This window comes from Lissotriton vulgaris, chromosome 5, assembly GCF_964263255.1.
Source record: "Lissotriton vulgaris chromosome 5, aLisVul1.2, whole genome shotgun sequence".
Lineage (NCBI taxonomy): Eukaryota > Metazoa > Chordata > Amphibia > Caudata > Salamandridae > Lissotriton > Lissotriton vulgaris.
This window is the reverse complement of record NC_141693.1, coordinates 1,974,658,154-1,974,671,765: the sequence shown is the minus strand read 5'-3', so window position 1 is coordinate 1,974,671,765 and position 13,612 is coordinate 1,974,658,154.

The window sequence follows — 13,612 nt, the reverse complement described above, 5'->3', positions numbered from 1 at the left end:
TCTGTTAGAAATTTGGCTACCTGGCTAATCTGATAGCTTGGCACAGAGCAGTCAAGCTTAATTTAGAGGCAATGAGTAAAGTATTTGTGCAACACTTCAAACAGTATTAATGTGAAAACACAAAACACAAGGAGAATCCCACACCAGATTTGGTCAGTGGAACCGCAGATATGCATGTTTAAAGATTTCTGTGAAAATAGTGGCAGAAAGCACTTGTGGTTATCTTGTTGCGTCAGATCAGGATAAAGTTACAGATTCAGGCCAACCGCAATGGAGCGCGGGCTGGCAACAGAGTCTCACTTAGGCCTACTGAACACTGCACCTTAATCCTGGGTGCGAGGAGATGCAGAGTCCCGCTTTGAGGATTTGTCATACAGCAGAGGCGGTGTGAGATCTGGACGAGGAGATTTATCACTCAACGATGGTCCCAGAGAGCTGTAAAGTGCAGTATGATGTTCTTGCATCACACAGCAGTGTTCCTGTTGGGAAAGGCGATGTCTGTGCCCGGAGATACGTTGCACAACAGTGGTTTTGCGGCAGCCAATAAAAAGTGCTTGTATTGAGGAAGTCTGCACAGAAGAGGCAATGCGTCAGTTACAAGAGTGGTGTGTTTAACAGCAGAGGCGATGCATCGGTTCTGTTGAAGATGCACCTCACTGCAGAGGAGAGGTTTTGGTTCTGCTGAAAGCACAGATGGACTGGCAGAGCACCATCAGGCACATTTCTAAGGGTTCAGGACTTGCGTGGCAAAATTTAAGATGGCAAGACACACCAATGGCAGAGCCTAGGTCCCAGATTTAAGGTTGTTGGAAGCCTGTGTGTCCCTGAGGCTTCTGATCACGTGACCAGTCAACTATCCTTTAAAGTCACACTGTGGCCCTGGGTTTAGAGATGCAGTTCCAGTCCTTCTCATCCACACAAGAGGGCAGCAGAGGAGCAGGTCAGCAGAGTAGCATTCCTATCAGCAGCATAGAAGTCCTTCTTCCTCAGCGAGTTCACAGGTCCAAAAGTGCACTGAAGAGTTGGGTCTAAAGGTCTAATATTTATACCTTCTGCCCACTTTGAAGAAGAGGAAGCGTTTACGGGTTTCCACCCCCTGAGGTGTGAAGCATTCTCTTCCTCCCTGCCCTGGCCCCAGCTTGCCCCGGTCACAAAAGACCAGTGCCAAACCCTTTGTGAGAGTGCTCAGGCATAGCCTTTGTGATGTAAATGTATGGTAGATGACAGCTCCTCCCAGTTGTTAACTCAGAGTGGTCCATCCTGCCAAAACCTAGCTTCCAATTGTCTTACTCTATGGGAGCAATACACAAGGACCTACTGCCAGTTACACCTAGTCATGTGACCAAGGATCAGGCAGCAGGCAATGGTTAGGATAAGAGAATAGATCAACAACAAAGTGGACGGACCCGATATCGGAATCCAGATAAAAGGATGACTCGATGCAATACACAGGAATGAAGAGAAAAAGCAGGAGGTTTTAAAGAAGAACCCTCACCCACCAACCTAGTGGGTGGCATGCTTCATCATTGGGTTGCCAGCTGGGCTCTCGAATGCAACCCAGCTGTGCTACAATGCCTGAGTTACAGTGGAGCGGGCTGGTTTTTTGTGTGAAACGAGTTATTTTAGTGCGATTTAAAAATACCTCTGGGATCCTTAATCCATACTATATTCCTGAGGTCCTGAGGCACGATTAAAAGCAAAGAGGGGAGATCGTGAAGATAGAATTAATCTTCATTATCCCCATAAAATGGTCGCATGGTTCAGCCTCAACAGAGGTATTGAGGCTTTCTTCAGGACCAAGACTAGTGAAGTGCGTCAAAAAATAAGTGACCACGTGAAATTTTCAGCACACGCTCTAGGGTGAAGATTAATTCAATGTTGCCTCATTCTTCTGTAGCCATACAGTGGGACTGGTGTGTTAATAATTGATAGATAGGACCAGATGTACAAAATTATTATTTCCCATTTCCTAAATAGTGATTCTTACAGAAATGCAAAATGGTATATACAAAATTGCGATTTCCTAATAGCAATTCCTACAGAGTAGCAATCGCTATTAAGAAATTGCAATGTAGGAATTACCGCCTGCAGCCCAAATAGGAAATGGTTTGCATTTCCTAACTTGCAATTTTCAAATAGTAAATTGCAATATAAGAAAGGCAAAGTCAAGCGCGCCTCTGGGCTTAAGGCCCCCTTGGAGGCCTCCTGCCCTATGCATTTTTGAAAATTAACATTTGATTACCATCGACTTTTAGATGATGGTAATAGCATTTCGGAAATGCCCAATTTGCATTTAGGAAATGCTTTATAAATGTGGTTTAGGAATCGCAAATAGTTAACCCTTATTTGCGATTTCCTAAATCGCTGTTGTAATTTGCGATTTTTGCTGGGTAGAAATCGCAAATTGTTACATGATTTGGCCATTGTACATTAAATTAGAGAAGCTTTGCAGTCAGGACCAGCTTTAGCGCTGAAGGCGCATTGTGAGACAGTCTTTTTAAGCGCTCACCCCCCCCACATGACCTTCTCATCAGATTCTCTCACAAGGGGCAAAAGTGCCCCTTGTCTCTCCATAGCCCCTCTCTTACTTGCATTTCATTTGCTCTAAAGCAATGGTAAATGCTGGCTTTACTAATCCACTCAGCAATTGATTTTAAATACAGATCTGTTCCTTGCAGCAGGCACATTAACCCTCTGCGCTACTTTATGAGGAGTCAATACTGCCACTAGACACAATTCCAATCCCTCCTTTTAGCAGGAACATTAATCACAAAAGTTATCTTGACCTTTTAATTGATGCCTGAAGGATGTGAGCACAAGGAACTCTGCTTTTAAATTGTAAGTGATTGCTAAACACAGCACCCCCCCTTGAGGTCCATGCACCTCCTCCAAGTCAGCGCCCAGTGAGGCTGCACCAGTTGCACCTCCCTAAAGCCGGCCCTGTTTAAAGTGCTTAATATTAGAGCAAGTGCTGCCACTAGACGGTGTCAGAGGAGTTCATGTGTTAAGACCTCCTGCCATTACCTATAATGGTGCGGTCAGAAAAGTATAGATAGGATATTTTGGATAATAGTTTTTTACACAAAAAGAAAAGGATAACAGGAAACCTGACGCTCAACACCCTAAGAATTACTACATATGAAGAGGAGTTGGCCCAACGCCCATGAGGTGTCACAGAGTTTCTCCAAAATTATACGGGGAACACAAATAGGTTCAATAAATGTGAAGCACTATGGGCGGGACGTGGAGAGGGTCAGGCCAGGCACGGCCTGTGTAGGGCGTTCCACCGGGCGGTGACGTCAGGCGGGGGAGGGGCAGGGTGGGGGGTTGTAAAATGCGGGATACGGCCAATTTCAGGTAAGTACCGGAAAAAAACCGAATTTCGTTGCACGCGCTGCATCGCCAAATGTGATGCAGCGTGCACAACAATTTTTTTTTTCCGGTACTTACCTGAAATCGTCCATATCAGGCATTTTACAACCCCCCACCCTGCTCCTCCCCCGCCTGACGTCACTGCCCGGTGGAACGCCCTACACAGGTCGTGCCTGGGTCGGGCCTGCTAAACCTTGCTTCTAGAAAGAATGAACATATATCCTGAGCTAGAAATTCATCAATATCAGAGTCCAAGTATTAAATCCAAAAATTCACAGTATTTTCGTTTTATCTTCATTAATTATCCATTCTTAGGTAAATCCAATCTTCCCCAAGAAAGCATACAATAGCCGCTGCCAACACGTGTTTTGCCTTGGTCTGGTGACCAAATGACTTTGTCAGGGCATATGGCTAGAATAGTTCGTAATGAAGTTCTAAGAGGTGTGCCTTACTCCATTCACAGCATCCACTCATATGTTATTTCCAAGATATTCCACGATATCCAAAGTATTCTCCAAAGGTATCAATAAATAACGAAATCCATAAATTCAATCCTTTAGGGTTTATGGAAAGAGTATAGGACTAACCCGTATCATATAGGTCAGTTCATAGATAGTCCCGAAGAGTGTTTGTGGCTCACTCGTGTCCTCCGAGTACAGAACAGTGTCCACGAAGTTTCCCAATGCAGGTGGCGTACAATGCAGGCCTGGCCAGATAAAGAAGCAGATTAGGGTTGGTTTTCTTGAGAACCTTTTCTTTTTCAGGCTTAAAAATGTGTAGGAGATGTATTATATGGAGAACATTGTTTGCATCTGTCACCTACCTTACATGTAGTCATAAACTGGGCATTTTCACCTAAAAGGCACACCCTGCACACAATAACACACATGAGAATCCCCTTTTCACTCACCAGGCTTCATATGCTTTGGCATACACCATTCTTGTGTTAGGGGGAAGTTCACACTTTAGGAGTAGCTGTGGACTAATTGAGGATTATTGGCCAATGCAAATTTACCATCTTTAGTACCAAGCTTGAACCACTGACATACAATACAAGCACATATTAGACAAAAGAAGGAAGATGCCTGCTTCACCTACACAGAAAATATGTCTTTGCTGTGTGTCCACACGTGTGCAGCCTGAGCAAGCGGGACTGCAGTCCAACCTAGTATCTGCACACAGTTAACGTGTCGCCGAAGGAGCCATTCACGGATCTATGTTGCCCTGTCGTAATGTTAGTGGGCATTCATAGAGTATGTGTGTGTGCATTACTGAAAAGGGTGTGTGCTTACTTTATTATACAATATGGGTGAAATCTGCACTAAACTACAGTTTTAGGATAGTTAGTTAAAGACTAATGTGACGCACTGATCATATGCTAAAAATGGATCCAGGGTGCTGGTGACAAGCAATTACTCTGGTGGCCAAGTGGAGGACCAAATGCCTTCCCACACATAAAATAAATTTGTCAGTGCTTGTGCTTGTGCCTGTTCCTTAGGAAGGAAAGAATGAGGGAGCATCTGCAAGTGATAATTACTTTTTATGCTGCACCAGGATTAGAAAGGCTCATTGAAAGAGGAGAAAGGGGAACGGTCAGAGCTTTGGAGCTGTTGGACCTGCGATGGGCAAGCCCAGCACAAAGGGGGTAGCTTGGCTCAAGTGTCAAGGCAAGTGAAGGCGTTAGTGCTAAGCCGGCTCTGACCCAATAATATCTCCTTGTACAACCACCAAAAAGAAGGACACCAAACCACTGCTGTAGAAAAATATGATTCCTTTATATAAAAATTCTCTGTTGTGAATAGGGATCAATTAGGAAAGCACATATACATTTCTTTTGGCCACAATTTGCTGGGTTTCGATTTTGGAAAAAATACAATAAATAAGCTCAGGAATAAATATCATCAATAAATAGAATAAATATCAGCAATAAATATCATCAATAAATAGAATAAATATCACTTTTGTTTAGCAGAATAAATACTGGTTCATTTAAATAAACAAACACATGTTCATTCTGGTATCACTGCCACCAATTAAATACTTCAGGAACATTACACTTGTAATACGTTTCAGGTTGGAAAGATAACTCTTACAGTTTATGATGATTTCACTGCTAATGAATACAGGCTTCTCTGGGCAGAAAAGGAGTGTTGGGACTCTTTGAGAATCACTCGGGGGTTATGCGCGTGTATCTAAAAGGCAAGGAAACACAGTGAACACTTCATTTACACTCGGCTGCCACCGGGTTAAGATCTCTGCTCGCCGGTGGGGTCTAAGTGCGCCTATGGGCTTTATCACGGCCAGCACTCAGGCGGCACCAGTTCAAAGTCTTTAGACTGACGAACGGGGCTACCGGAGAGGTCACACAATCTTCGCGCTCAGTCAAATAGATGCCGGTTCACAGTTCCTTTACAACGCCGCTTCCCACCTAAAGAAAACGGGTCCACCTCACATCGGCTGCAATCGGAGAGCAACTCCGTCAGGGCTCAGCACCTCTCACGCCAGCGACGGGCTTCTCAGGGGCTCCACGGGCCTCCCTCCGACCTCCGCACACAGGGATGGTTCCGGCCCACAGCTTCAGCTGCCGATTCACTGGGGAGGGGCAGGGACAGTAGTCCCGCCCAACGAAGGCCGGCCTTTCCCCGCCCGGCGCACCACCTCACCTTCAGAAATTCCTGTCAGGAATGTGTGCCAAGTAAAAGGGCGCCAAAACCTCGAAGGTCAAGGTTCATGGAGGCTCCAAGGGGAGTCACTCACATGAGGAAAAAGGATGGTACCATTTTGAGGCCATTCATACAGGTTGCCAATCCCAGTCTATAATGTCACAGGTTTCGCCGGGTGCCTTATAATTAGGTGCCAAAAACCTTGTGAACAACTGGGCGTCAAGGAACATCTAGCCCCATGAAATAGCACATAAAAAGTCCTGGTAGACAAAGAAAAGCGACAAATTTTGGGAGGTACAGGGGAACAAAAGAAATCATAGTGGTGAGGGGACTCTCAGAAGCAGACAGGTCTAACACGTGTCCCCCCCAGCTGAAAGTGGGGAGAGCTACCCAACCCCTTGGGAGTTCTCAACACTAAGGCGGAAATACCTGGAGAGACCGTCTGCATTGGCGTTGTCAACTCCGGGTCGGTGTTCCACCCGAAAGTCCATTCCGAAGTAGGGAGATAAACCACCTCAACAGTTTGGGGTTTGCCCCCTTCATCTGCATGAGCCAGTGAAGGGGTCGGTGGTCTGTCGGAACAAGGAAGTGTGAACCAAACAAGTATGGTCGCAGCTTCTTCAGTGCCCAGACCACCGCAAAGGCTTCCCGCTCCATGGTAATCCACCTCTGTTCCAGGGGAAGCAGTCTCCGTGACAGAAAGACCACGGGTTGATCCAGACCCTCTTCATTGAGTTGCGATAACACCGCCCCAATGCCAATGTCGGAAGCATCTGTCTGGACAATGAATTCCTTCGTGAAATCTGGAGCTTTCAAGACGGGAGCGTTACACAATGCTTGTTTCAGAGTGTCGAAGGCTCGCTGACAAGCCTCCGTCCAGATGACTCTCCTGGGTTGCTTCTTGCCCGTGAGTTCAGTAAGGGGTGCCACGATAGTGCCATACCCCTTCACGGACCGTCTGTAGTAACCTGTGAGGCCCAGGAAGGCTCGGACCTCAGTCTGGGTCTTGGGGGGTTACCAGGCCATGATTGCCTCAATCTTTGCCTGAAAGGGCTGCACCTTTCCCCTGCCCACCAAGTGACCTAAGTACACTACCGACCCCTGTCCAATCTGACATTTGCTGGCCTTGATCGTCAAGTCAGCCCTTTCCAGGGCCTGGAGAACAGCTTGCAAGTGCTGCAAATGATCCTCCCAACTGCTACTGAAGACAGCTATGTCATCCAAGTAAGCAGCAGAGAACGACTCCATCCCGGTGAGGATCGTGTTCACCAACCGCTGAAAAGTGGCAGGAGCGTTCCTGAGCCAGAAGAGCATGACGCAGAACTGGTAGTGTCCATCAGGTGTGGAGAAGGCTGACCTTTCCTTGGCTCCATCAGTCATGGGAATCTGCCAGTACCCTGCAGTGAGGTCAATGGTACTGAGATATTGGGCAGCTCCCAACCGGTCAATCAGTTCATCCGCCCGAGGGATCGGATGAGCATCCGTTTTGGTTACCGAATTGAGTCCTCGGTAGTCCACACAGAATCGCAATTCGGGTGTGGCGCCAGGTGGAGCAGCTTTGGGCACCAAAACCACCGGGCTAGACCAAGGGCTACTTGAAGGTTTGATGACTCCTAGCTCCAGCATCTTAGCTACTTCACTTTGAATGCTGGCCTTCACCTTGTCAGACAGCTGGTAAGACTTGGACTTCACAGGTGGGCTGTCTCCTGTGTCCACATCATGGGTACACAGATGGGTTTTACCCGGGACAAGGGAGAACAGAGGAGCGAATGACCCCAAGACCTGGCGACATTCCTCCTGCTGCTCAGGAGTCAGGGATGGCGAGAGTTTTACTCCCTCCACCGACCCATCCTTTTCTTGAGACGCAAAGAGGTCAGGGAGAGGCTCTGTGTCCTTTTCCTCTGATCCGTCAGTCACCATAACCAGCATGACTTCGGGCCTCTCGTAGTGGGGCTTGAGGCGGGTAGCTTGGCTCAAGTGTCAAGGCAAGTGAAGGCTATTGTGTTAAGCCGGCTCGGACCCAATAATATCTCCTTGTACAACCACCAAAAAGAAGGACACCACACCACTGCTGTAGAAAAATACGATTCCTTTATATAAAAATTCTCTGTTGTGAATAGGGATCAATTAGGAAAGCACATATACATTTCTTTTGGCCACAATTTGCTGGGTTTCGATTTTGGAATAAATATAATAAATAAGCTCAGGAATAAATATCTTCAATAAATAGAATAAATATCAGGAATAAATATCATCAATGAATAGAATAAATATCAGGAATAAATATCATCAATGAATAGAATAAATATAACTTTTGTTTAGCAGAATAAATACTGGTTCATTTAAATAAACAAACACATGTTCATTCTGGTATTGCTGCCACCAATTAAATACTTCAGGAACATTACACTTGTAATACGTTTCAGGTTGGAAAGATAACTCTTACAGTTTATGATGATTTCACTGCTAATGAATACAGGCTTCTCTGGGCACAAAAGGAGTGTTGGGACTCTTTGAGAATCACTCTGGGGTTATGCGCGTGTATCTAAAAGGCAAGGAAACACAGTGAACACTTCATTTACACTCGGCTGCCACGGGTTAAGATCTCTGCTCGCCGGTGGGGTCTAAGCGCGCCTATGGGCTTCATCACGGCCAGCACTCAGGCGGCACCAGTTCAAAGTCTTTAGACTGATGAACGGGGCTGCCGGAGAGGTCACACAATCTTCGCGCTCAGTCAAATAGATGCCGGTTCACAGTTCCTTTACAACGCCGCTTCCCACCTAAAGAAAACGGTCCAACCTCAAATCGGCTGCAATCGGAGAGCGACTCCGTCAGGGCTCAGCAGCGCTCACGCCAGCGACGGGCTTCTCAGGGGCTCCACGGGCCTCCCTCCGACCTCCGCACACAGGGATGGTTCCGGCCCACAGCTTCAGCTGCCGATTCACTGGGGAGGGGCAGGGACAGGGGTCAACAGGGCAGGTGTCAATCTGTTGTCAAGTCTGGAATCTCCTTCTCATCTAGATCATCTCCATCTCATCTAAAATGGCTGCCAGGGACTGGACCTTATATAGCCAGTGCCCTGAGGTGCTGGCTCGTGCCAGTAGGTTCTAGAACCTTCTTTGGCTAGGCCAATGACATGGCACTTCTGAGATGTATGGGACCCTAACAGCCACCATACTATGGTTCTAGAGCAGCCATTTTGTGTACCTGAGGGAAAATAAAGAAATTCCTGTCAGTAATGCGCGCCAAGTAAAAGGGCGCCAAAACCTCGAAGGTCAAGGTTCATGGAGGCTCCAAGGGGAGTCACTCACATGAGGAAAAAGGATGGCCACCATTTTGAGGCCATTCATACAGGTTGCCAATCCCAGTCTATAATGTCACAGGTTTCGCCGGGTGCCTTGTAAAAAGGTGCCAAAAACCTTGTGAACAACTGGGCGTCAAGGAGCATCTAGCCCCATGAAATAGCACATAAAAAGTCCTGGTAGACAAAGAAAAGCGACAAATTTTGGGAGGTACAGGGGAACAAAAGAAATCATAGTGGTGAGGGGACTCTCAGAAGCAGACAGGTCTAACAGGAGCCAATCAAAGGAGTGGCTTCCCTTTGAGGTTTTGTAGGGAAGGAACCAAACAGTGGCAATTAGAGGCAGGTCTTTAGCTCTCAGAGTAGGTCTTTCAAGTAACTGTTATGAAAAGTCCCAAAATCCTATGCAAAAGAGTTGGGCCATCGGTGCAATGATGAGCCAGTGCTTTATAATCCTTTTGATGTACCTTCTAATGCAACGATCCCCTGGTTATGCGCTCCGATACCTCAGGGTCTAGATTGTGCTATATAACCTTCGCAAATAAAATAAACAAAAAACAGTTTTTTCCTGATCGCTGAGTCCTGTGCAACATGGCAGATGACCGGTGGAGCTGCTTGACAGCTAATGAAGAGTCTGGCCACATTTTCCCCCTTGACCGTTAACTACCCAGCCGGACATTAGCCATTGTTCCTCCTCGTCTCCCCGCTATTACTCCTTCCTCCCCTCCCTCCTACGAAATATTGAAACATTGTTTATGTGCACTGTACCTTACTATGCTCTTGTATCTGATGTAACTTGTAACGCAACAATCCTAAATGTAAAGCGTTCTGATACCCACTTGGGTCAAGTTCGCGCTATATAAAACTTTATAAAAAATAAAATAAAATAAATGGTGTGTAATTCCAGGATGGTACAGCGGTATCCACCTTCTAGTCTTTACCCACTTTAAAACCCTTGCACAGGAGAGTCAGAGTGAGAGGGCAGGGTTGGGGGGGAAAGAGAAAGAGAGTGTGTGTGTGTTTGTGTGTTTGTGTGTGTATTGGGACCTGAAGAGTTTGGTTCCATAGAGACTGATGCAAGGAAGCAAAATGACAAGATCGGCTCCACTCCCACCTTAACTGTCCCAGGGGCACCCTATCTCTTTGGGGAGCCTGAAAGAACAGGAGTTGCGCTGGGCACTTTTCCCACCCCCATGCCTGTGCTTGGGGGACAAATGCACCTGGCTTCAAATCTTCCTCCCATGCTGACCTTGCTTGATGCCCATTAATTAATCCCACAGGAAGTGCGAGATGTGACTGGATCTCAAGTGACTCATCTGCTCAGTGTCACAGATAGGCTGGCAAGGGCGGTGGAGGATCTGCGGATACACGATTGCTTCCACCACGACAAATGTATATGGAGGCCCGCTTGATGACCGGGGCACCCCTTCCGCAAGAGGAAACAAAAAAAAAGAGAAATAGCTAGGAGGCAGGGATTTGATCCATAATCTTCTGTGATGCTGGAGTATAAAGCACCCCAGGAACAGGTGCTAAAAAATGTGCATATTGCTTCAAGTGGTGCCCTAGGAAGGCCTGGGGCACCATCAACATCAAGTAGAGTGTTTGTGGGGCTTCTAGGAGTGTGGCAGTCCCCACAGGAGCCCCAGACAAATGTTCTCTCAGGTAACCCTAAATGCCAAAGGGGTTCGAATTGGTGACCCCAGGAGACGTTCCTATGAGATTGAAGCACGCCTGAAGCCTGGGCTTTTGTCTATGGGCTTTGGAGAGTGGATACCCTTGTCAGCGGGTCTGAAGGCTGTGCCGCAGCGGGTTAAAAATAGAGGACTTGCGCGAAGTCTTTATTGTAAATTATGTTTTTTGTATAATTCCAACGTTAACACTATTATTATTATGATTTATAGAGCGCATGGCTATCCGAAGACCTCCCAGCGCTAAGCACGAACACAGGGAAGTGAGAAAGGAGGAGGTTGGTCACACTCATTAAACAACCAGGTTTTCAGTTTCTTCCTGAAAGTGGATTCTGATGCTGTGAATCTTAACTCCCTAGGAAGAGTTCCATAACTTGGATGCAAGGTGGGAAATGGCTCCCCCCCCATCTGGCCCTTTTCATTCTGGTAATTTTTAACAATCTCAGAGCCTGATCTCAGGTTTCTCTTAGGGAGGTACAGGCCTACTAGATTTCTAATCTTGCTGGGCCCTGTGTTGTTTATGGCTCTATGTGTGAGGCAAAGTACTTTAACTTAATTCTCGCCTCAACAGGGAGCCAAGGTATCTGTTTGCAATGCTTCCTCACAGATTCCTTCATTGGGCTCTGACACAGAAGTCGAGCCGCTTCCTTCTGGACAAGCTGTAACTTATTGACGACATACTTAGTAACGCCCAAAATGAGCACGTTACCATAGTCCAGGAGGGAGTGCCCAGGGAGTGTAATACTATTTTTCTTAGCTGTAGGGGAATTAGGTCAAAGATTTTCCTGAGCATTCTTAACAGCTCAAAACAAGTACCTGCCACTTTGTTTGCCTGGGTATCCATGGTGAGCTCCTTATCCATCCAGAAGTCGAGATTTTTGATGGCAGTACCCGGGACTGGAGCGCTCTCTAGGCAGCATGGCCGACTAGCTATGGGCCTGGGTACCCCTACATTGCCGAGCACCATGTGTGGTTTTCTCCCTGTTTACTTTCAAATAACTCTCAGTCATACATTTGACCACCAGTTCAAGACAAGGCTCCAGCTGGCTTGATTCACCATTGATCCTGGAGTTGAGACACCACCAACTGGGTGTCATCAGTGTATGAGATCACTGAGATGCCACATCCTTGAATTATGTCCGCCAGCGGGCGCATAAAGATATTAAATAACATGGGGCTAAGCCATGAGCCCGGTGGCAACCCACACATGAGTGGCTTACTAAGACGGAAGCAAGTGAGATCCAGAACATGTATACAGTGAGAGGCATCTTGGCAGGTTGGTCGACAGCAGCAGGAAAGGAGGGTGGCAGGCGGGATTGTTGACGGGGGACTGTTTGAATGTTATTATGGATGGCATTGATTGCAGTTAGCGTGCATAATGTGGCAGGCAGCCACAGGGAAAGAGGAGGCATGAAGGAGATTCCAGATGCCCGGATGGGCAGGACATTCTGAAGAGCCAGGAGGGAGTCACAGGGCTAGGCAATAATATGTATGTGCACTGCTGAATAACAAATGCCAATAAAGTTTGTTTTAAAAAAAATGAGTGGCTTACTATCAGAGAAGAGGCCGCCTTCCATAAACTGGAAAGACCTCCCCTCCAGGAAGGACCCCAATCTGTTCAGGGCATTCCCTTGAATACCGATTTCCCGGAGTCTGTTATTCAGTAAGCCATAGTCAACAGTATCGAAGGCTGCTCTTAGGTCTAGAAGTAGTATTGCAGCTGCTCCGTCTTGATCCAGTGTCATTTTTAGTTCCTCGAACACCACTAACAGGGCGGATTCCATGTTGTGCTGTCGTGTAACCAAAGATGATCTTCCAGGAATTGTGACAATATTCTGTTTACATGTTTCTCCACAATTTTACCAATAAATGGGAGAAGTGATATTGGTCGGAAGTTTACCCTAGTACAGAGATCTGGGCCTAAATCCATTGTTTAACTTATAAACACACTATCAAAACCGCTAAGGCTGCCTATTGTCTCCTATTTCAACGCCCTAAATATGGCTGCTTCCATTTTTTCCATGATAAGGAAGATTGGGGATTCAGCCAAAAATTATGATTTGCCCATCTCAGTCACAATATGTGACCAAAGTTGTGGACTTTTTTAAAGGATAAAATTGCCACAATCTCCTTGACAGTAGCATTGACAGAGCGGCGGTACCCACCATCCCCCCTTGGAGCTGTGCTCGTTCACCTCTAATGTTATCTCTGACCTGTAAGTCTCAATCAGCATGGAGGACTTTACTCTGCTGGCATGAAATAGCTATGGAATCTTCAATAGCTAGTCCCACACCTAAACTACATCAAAATCTCTTGTCAGTGGAATAAACTCATGTCAGACAGATCATCTGTGCTCATTACCATTAGAGTGAGTTCCAAGAGAAACAAAAAGAATATTTTTACAGTGGAACCTTCTTAGATTCAGCACCTAACATCAAATAGCTCCAGATAGTAATTACTGCCTCACGGATTTCAAAGGGAGTTTGTGTGCAAACTGAATGACACCCACTGTAACAGTGCCTGATCACAAAAGATCACAACAGGTTAAATATAACAGCACAGATGCACCACAAAAATCTAATATGAGG